The sequence below is a fragment of the Stegostoma tigrinum genome, chromosome 39 (genome assembly GCF_030684315.1).
Source record: "Stegostoma tigrinum isolate sSteTig4 chromosome 39, sSteTig4.hap1, whole genome shotgun sequence".
Lineage (NCBI taxonomy): Eukaryota > Metazoa > Chordata > Chondrichthyes > Orectolobiformes > Stegostomatidae > Stegostoma > Stegostoma tigrinum.
In genome coordinates this window covers 16,860,972-16,869,609 of record NC_081392.1, presented here as the reverse complement: position 1 = coordinate 16,869,609, position 8,638 = coordinate 16,860,972, and positions in this window count along the sequence as shown.

The following is an 8,638-nucleotide window of genomic DNA, read 5'->3' as shown; positions in this document are numbered from 1 at the left end:
ATTTCACTTGGAACGCTCGTACTGCCTGTAACCCTGCACATCAAGGTAGGGGTGGACGTTAGGTAGACCTTTGGCTTAGGGTAAATGCCACCCAGGTTAACAGGGCTGTTAAGAAGGCATATACAGTGTTTTAGCTTTTATTAATAGAGGGATCGAGTTCCGGAGCCATGAGGCCATGTTGCAGCTGTACAAAACTCTGGTGCGGCCGCACTTGGAGTATTGCGTACAGTTCTGGTCACCGCATTATAAGAAGGATGTGGAAGCATTGGAAAGGGTGCAGAGGAGATTTACTAGGATGTTGCCTGGTATGGAGGGAAGGTCTTACAAGGAAAGGCTGAGGAACTTGAGGCTGTTTTCGATGGAGAGAAGAACGTTGAGAGGTGACTTAATTGAAACATATAAAATAATCAGAGGGTTGGATAGGGAGAGCCTTTTTCCTAGGATGGTGACGGCGAGCACGAGGGGGCATAGCTTTAAATTGAGGGGTGAAAGATATAGGACAGATGTCAGAGGTAGTTTCTTTACTCAGAGTAGTAAAGGAAAGGAATGCTTTGCCTGCAATGGTGGTAGATTCGCCAACTTTAGGTATGTTGAAGTCGTCATTGGATAAGCATATGGACGTACATAGAATAGCGTAGGTTAGATGGGCTTGAGATCGGTATGACAGGTCGGCACAACATCGAGGGCCAAAGGGCCTGTACTGTGCTGTAATGTTCTATGTAAAAGTTCGGCACAATGTCGTGGGCCAAAGGGCTTGTACTGTACTGTTCTATGTTCTATCAACTCTTTTTGAAAACCTTACTTTGAACCTGCCTCCCCCACACATTCAGGCAGACCATGCTAGGCCCTAAACATTTTGCTTAATGAAGATTTTTTTCTCATCTTGCTTTTGCTTGCTTTATCAATCATTTTAAATCTGTGGCCTCTTGTTCTTGATCCTTTCAAGTAGAAACAATTTCTTTCTGTCTTCTCTGCCAGATCGCTTGAGTTTGAATGCATCTCTCAGTCCTCTTCTGAGCTTATTCTAAGGAAATTAGTTTTGAATTTCTTCAGTCTATCTCCTTAACTGAAGTTCTACATCACTGGAATTATTCTGTTAGATCCTTCAGTGCTGTCTCCAATGCCTTTGAGATCCTTCCTAAAGTGCAGCACTGCAGCAGAAACTGTCATAAAAATTCAGGTTAATTTAATTGCTCTTGTCTTATATGCCTGGATTGATAAAGCTTTTACAATCTTTGTTAATAACACCCTCAACCCAACACTCTCAAGATCCTAGATAACAAAGTGTGGAGCTGGATGAACACAGCAGGCCAAGCAGCATCTCAGGAGCACAAAAGCTGACATTTCGGGCCTAGACCCTTCATCAGATCCTGCCACCTTTTAACGGTTTATGTCCCTATACACCCAGTTCTCTCTGCCCTTGCACTCCCTTTTGAGTTGTCCTTTTAAAAATAAAATTATCTCTGTATTGTTCTTTTACAATAATCAGACAGGTTGTTTCTACTGATGACAGATCTATACTTCCAGAAATGTTCAAATTATTTCAAAAGTGGCTTAGTGGCTAGAACTGCAGCCTCAGGACATCAGGGACCTAGGCTCAATTCCAGCTATGGGCGACTGTCTGTGCAGAGTTTGCATATTCTCCCTATGTCTGCGTGGGTTTCCTCCCACCGTCCAAAGATGTGCAGGTTAGGTGGATTAGCCATACTAAATTACCCATAGTGTCCAGGGATGTGTAGGTTATGTGGATTAGCCGTGGGAAATGCAGAGTTACAGGGATAGTATAGGGATGCTCTTTGGAGAGTCTGTGTTGACATGTTGGGTCAAATGACCTGTTTCCACACCATAGGGATTCTGTAAAAACAAGTACTAAAATTGCCCTGATGTAATTTATTGGATACTGATTCAGTAACTTGATCATTATATAAATGTACCTGTTTTGGACACATTGTTTTTAAAGACTAGCAATACAAAGAGGAAAAGAGAATGAGAATGAAACACCGACTGTACTTCAATTTGACATACTAAACTTTAAAATGTCAGAGAGAGAAAAAAATGAATAAAAACAAAATGGATGCTCAATTGTGATGAAAGCTTATCAACGTAACGCGTCACGTTTGAGTATCACTTTGCCAATGCTGCCTATTTGCTTGAGTATTTCCAGCTGATTATTTTTCATGGCAAAAACACAATAAATGCACAAACCCAGAGGGTTAAGGAATTTCAGTGAAATATACTTCTCTTTAGAATACAGTTTAGCACCTCTGTGCACTGAGTGGTTTTTCTCCCACACACTAGAGAGGTTTAAGGAGTTTGATGAAGGCCCTGACTTCAATGTAGGGCTAAGGAGTGGCTTGATGCACAGTTAGATAGCTCAGTCAAAGCAATGGTGAACTATACCTGACCTGTTCCCTGGTCTCAGCAGTGAATGTTGGGCATAAATTCCACCGTTATTTCTTGATCCTTGGTGGAAGTGTGTTTACGTACACTTTGGAATGATTCTACGAAAATCATAATGACGCTGTCGTAATGGAAACATGAATTTTAGCCACTAGAACAATGACGTTGAACATTTTGGTAGGAATTATCATCCAGTGAGATCTTGCATTTGAGGAAGGGGAAGGAAAGAAAATGTAACTGACTGAGGTAGTTAATAAAAATGAGAAAGAAGCACTTGTGACAACTCAATCCAGTGAGATGATTGGCCAGTATGCATCAAATCAAATAGAGAAGGAAGATGACCAGGTTTGAAAAATAAAACCATATGTGGAGAATAGGGGGGGATCAGGTGGAGACAGTGAAGCACACCACAGTTGAATAATTTATGGGCCTCACTTGTGAGAAATGGCCATTCACCCACCTTTATATTTAAGACAGGTACAAGGTACTAATTGGTCTTTGTGGAACTTTAGTCTAACTAGTATCATTAACATCAATGGAAGAGGCAGAGAAGGAGAGTGTTGGCAAAACAGGATGAGTTGATGGAAACAGGGAAATGGATACTGAAGTTTGAGAGTTCTGTAAGGTTTATGGTCAGGTGACACATAATTTTATGCAATCTATTGCCAATCAATGCACTCCAATGATACACCCAACATGCACTTCAGGGGACTGTGTCAATGTAATCAGTTCCTTTTCTGCTATTAATTAGTTGTATTAATTAATTTAGATGGCCTGGTATGGTGATTTATAAAACTTTTCACTACTTATTTTGTAAAAGTACACATTACAATAAATTGCTATTCTATTTTATTCAAAGTAATAACTCGAAATTAGTTAGATTCTTGCTATGCACCTATAGTACATACTGGAAGTACAGAAGTGAATAATTCACTCCAGATGGCTTCCGTGAAAGACATTCGAAGTCCATATTAAGAATTTGATGGGAGAATAATATCAGAAAAGATGAGGTCCTCAAGCATGCTGGGATCAACAGCATGAAGCAGAAAATGTTCCAGAAAATTCAACTTAGATTGGCAAACCATGTCTCTTGCTTGGATGAATACAGAGTCCCCAAACAGAGGAAGCATCTCAAGGAAGTAAAACCAGTAGTTTCTGCAAGGATTTTGAAATTCATTGAGATGTGGCCAAAGGTTCTTTTTTGAGACAACTAACCTGTTCTTGAAAATCTGAAATCATTTTGTATGAAAGCAATAATTTGACTTAATCGAAACAAACATAGCCAGCTTGGAATACCGAGCAAAAGTTTAATTCTTAGACAATATAAATTGTGACCTTCAATTAATTGTAGAATATACAAAGTGAGAAGTGTGTATTCCTGTGGCTTGGAGCAGAGCAGACAATGAGTTTAAAAACTTATCTGTGAAATTTTTCAAGTTTTTCTAATTGAGTTCACTATCTCAGTTAAAACAATAACCTAATGCAATTTGAATACCACAAACAATGGGATGTGAAGGTAACGGTATAGGATAGATCAGCAGGAATAAGAGTCTGAATCACTTAACTATGTGAAGCATTGACGGATAATGTTATTAAAAGGATTTGGCTTTGTATCTTAAGCAATTCTTAAGAATTCTTTCATGTCAAATTCCAAATAGTTGTTTTAACTGCTCTCACATAATCTGTGATTCAGAATACGCACAACAGGATAATGCTAGTTCTAAACTAATTATCCAATCTGGTAATCCTGTCAAGGAGTTTCCGGTGCCTGGAGGTGATTTATTTTGCTAGTAATTAAAATCTGCTAGCCATTGTCTGAAGCTGAACCAGAAAATGTGCAGTTTTGTACACAGTCAAAATGGAGGAGACCCTGAACACGTTAAGAGACTTTGATGGGAATGTGCTAAGGTGGAGCTGAAGTCCTTGAGGGAGATCGCAGAACTCCAAATGACCCATTTACACTACCCAGTACTGAAAACACTACTTGCTTTGTTTGTTGGATAGAGTCAAACTGCAATGTTTTATTGTTTTCTTCAGAAACTACTGTACAGAACCAAACTGCTTTAGCAACTATGCATATGTACATATAAAGATTTTTTTATGGATAAAGGATATTTTTGAAATAAAAAAAAGACTTGCCTTGCATATAGCAGAGTCTACAGTTTGCAAACTGGACTTAACAGTCATCTCAGAGCCAATCAAACCAGTGTGGAAGCAGGTCCTCCTTGATCCTGATGGACGGCCAAAGAAAAGTTATATTTGACCTTGACAGGAGTTTCTAACCGTATATTTGCACCATCATCAAGACTACTCACTTCCACTTCCATAATATTACCTTGCTCTGCCCTTGCATCAGCTTATCTCCTTTTGAAACTCTTATTGATGCCCTTGTTACCTCTAGATTTGACTATTCCAATACATTGTTGGATGACCTCCCATCTCGTACTCTCCATAAATTTGAATTCATCCAATATGCTGCCACCTGGGTCCTAAACTGCAACAAGTGCCACTCCCTCATCAGTCAGTGGTCACATTGGTTCAGTCTGGCAAATCCTGAATTTTAAATTTTTCATTCTTGTTTGCAAATTCCTCCATGGCCTAGCACCTCAGCCCAATATTTGTAGCCTCCTTTAACTGAAAAACCAGCCCCAAAATATTGCATTTGTCAAACTCAGCTATTCTGTTTGCCTAGGGTTCATATTTGTCTTATCTCAGTTGGTATTTCTCTTTGCAGGTCTGTGGAGCTGTGAGAAGAAGTGCGAGAACCACATATTTCTGTGGGCGCTTGTGTTACAATTACCACATGCATTTATGTAGCTCCTTGCATGTAGCAAATACCTAGAATCACTTCATGGAAATCGAACATAAGAGAACATGAACTGCAGTCAGAGGGTTGGGTATTGCATCAGCTTTGAAGCTAGAATGAACGTTACTATAGGTCCAGAGGACACACTCTCTCTCTCATTCGAGAGACACAACTGGTGATGATTTTAACCTGAGGGTCACTGTGCATCAGATGAGGGACAAGACTGAGAAAGTGTGGCCTTTGAGATGACCTTAGAGGGATAGAAACAAAAACAAAGTTGTTGGAGAAGCTCAGCAGGTCTGGTAGCATCTGTGAAGGTGAAAATAAAGTTAATGTTTCAGGCCCAGTGACCCTTCCTCAGAACTGATAGTGGCTAGACAATCATCAGTTTATGTGCAGAAAAAAGGGAGGGAGATGGGCTGTCTTGCACTCCTTAGAGGAATGGAGTGAGTGGGACAGACAGAATTAAGGAAGATGTTCTCAGTTGATCTGGATGGCTCATGGTTTTTCCACCTCTGTGTTGACTCTTTGACACCCGGGGGTTGGATTTTGTGCAGAATCTTCCCCCAGTGAAGTCGGGGGTGGTGGTTGAAAGAAGTGAGATTCCTTGCAAGATAATAAAGTGTGAAGCTGGATGAACACAGCAGGCCAAGCAGCATCTCAGGAGCACAAAAGCTGACGTTTCGGGCCTAGACCCTTCATCAGAGAGATTCCTTGCAAATGACAGGACGTCAATTAAGTTAATTAGTGAGCCAGTTGACACCCATTTTCCCTGAAGCCAATGCATTTTACTGGTGCCTTGGGGATTTAACAGAAGCCATTCGGCTTTCCTATGCTCGAGGCTTGGCAGGAGCCTCCTATGGAAAGAAGTCATCAGGAAATGCAGGCCCTGTTGAAAACCCCACATCTTTCCTTGTCTCAGATTTCTAATAGGGCTGGCAGAAAAAGAGTACCTGCCAGCTTTTAATTGGCCAGCTGTTCTCATTGGGTGGAACTCATACCGACTGGAGACCTCAGTTGTGGGAAGGCCCATTGGTGGCCACTTAAGTGCCTGAGGGAATCTGGTTTCTATCAGGCTTTCTCCTTGAAACTTGTGGGGATTCCGTCTTCTGAACAGTGGGTGCCATCCATTTCAGTCCCACAAAATCCAGCCCCAAGCCAAAGATGGGCCATAGTTTTGTCTAGTCAAATGCTGAAAAGACCTTAGAAGGTAGCAAGAACTGCAGATGTTGGAGTCAGAGATAACCCAGTGCGGAGGTGAAGGAACACAGCAGGCCAGGCAGTATCAGAGGAGTAAGAACGTTTCTGGTTGGGACCCTTCAGAACTGGGGATGGGTAAAGGAGCTGTGAAATAAATAGAGGGAGGAGGGCTGGGGCTGGAGGGGTGTTGGGATGGTGATAGGTGTATACAGGTGAGGGGGGTACGAGGGATTGGTCAGTGGGAAGTGTGGGGCGGATAGGTAGGGAAAAAGATGGATAGGTTATGTCAGGTCCAGGAGGTGGGGATGAGAGGGAGGTTTGGATATGGGATGAGGCGGGAGATGGGGAGATTTTAAAACTGGCAAATTCTACGTCCAGGCCATTGTGCTGTGGGCTCCCGAGGTGGAATATGAGATGTTGCTCCTCCAGTTTACATGTGGTATCATTGTGGCAAATGGAGGAGGCCCAGGATGGATATATCATCAAGGGAGTGGGAGGGGGAATTAAATTGGTCAGTGATTGGAAGATGTTGTCGATTATTGTATACACAATGCAGATGCTCCACAAAACAGCCCTGGAGTCTGTGTTTGGTCCCACTGATGTAGAAGAAGCCACATTACGAGCAATAGATACAGTAGACCAGGTTGGAGGATGTCCAGATGAACCCCTGTTAGTTATGAAAAGCTTGCTTTGGGTGTTGGATGGAGGTGAGGGGACAGGTGTAGCACTTCCTGCAGTTGCAGGAAAAGATGCTGGGGATGGTGGAGCTAGCAGAGAGTGTGGGGAGGATGAGGGAGTTAGAGTGAGAGGTCCCCAAGAAAGGCAGGTAGGGGTGGGGAGGGAAATATCTCTTTGGTTGTGGGGACAAATTGTAATTGGTGGATGTAGCAGGGAATGATATGCTGCATGCGGAGGTTGGTGAGGTGATGTTTGAGAACCAGGGAGATCCTATCGTTATTTTTTCTTGGGGGAGGGGCTCTGAGGGCAGAAGTGCGGGAAATGCAAGGGATGCGGTTGAAGGCATTTTTGATCACCAGAGAGGGCATGTTGCGTTCCTTGAAATAGGGCAACATCTGGGATGTGCAGGAATGGAACACTCCATCTTGGGAGCAGATGCATTGGACACAGAGGAATTGGGAGTACAGGATCACGTTCTTGCAGGAAGGTCGGTAAGAGGAGGTGTAGTCAAGATACCTATGGAAGTCGGAGGGTTTGAAATTGGTGTTGGTGCTGAGGCGGTCACCAGAGATGGAGACAGAGAGGTCCAGGAAGGGGAGGGAGGTATTGGAGATGGTCCGGGTGAATTTGAAGTTGGGGTGAAAGGTGTTCGTAAAGTTGATAAGGTGCTCAAGCTCCTCGTGGGAGCACGAGGCAGTGCAGATACAGTCATCGATGTAGCGGAGAAAGAGGTGAGAATGGTGCCAGTGTAACAACGGAAAAAGGTCTGGTCCTTGTGTCCTACAAAGAGTCAGGCATAGGTCAGACCCATACGGGTGCCCATAGCCACCCCCTCAGTTTGTTAGGAAGTGGGAGAAGTTAAAGGAGAAGTTGTTCAGGGTAAGGACAAGTTCTGCTAAGCAGATGACGGTGTCAGTGGAGCGGGACTGGTAGGGCCTGTGAGAGATGAAGAAGCGGAGGGTTTTTAGGCCATCTGCATGGCAGATACAAGTGTACACGCATTGGATGCCCATAGTGCGGGATGAGGTGTTGGGGGCCAAGGGATTGGAAGTCTTGAAGGAGATGGAGGCAGTGGTATCCTGGACATAGGTGGGGAGTTCCTGGACTAGGGAGAAAAAGACGGAGTCAGGTAAGCGAAGATGAGCTCAGTGGGGCAGGAGCACACAGATACAATGGGTCGGCTGGGTCAGTCAGGTTTATGGATTTTGGGAAGGAGGTAGAAATGTGTGCGGGGTTGGGGAACAATGAGATTGGAGGCTGTGGGTGGGAGGTCACCTGAGGTGATGAGGTAATGAATGGTCTGAGAGATAATGGTTTGGTGATCGGGGTGGGGTCATAATAGAGGGGGCGGTAGAAGGAGGTGTCAGAGAGTTGGCGTCTGGCCCCTGCGATGTACCACTACTGAGCCCCCTCCTATTCGTGGGTTTGATGGCGAGGTTAGGGTTGGAGTGGAGGGAATGGAGGGCTGTGTGTTCCGTGGGGGAGAAGTTGGACTGAGTGAGGGGGTGAAGAGATTAAGGTGATCAATGTTGGCAGTTGGAGATGGAGAAGTTG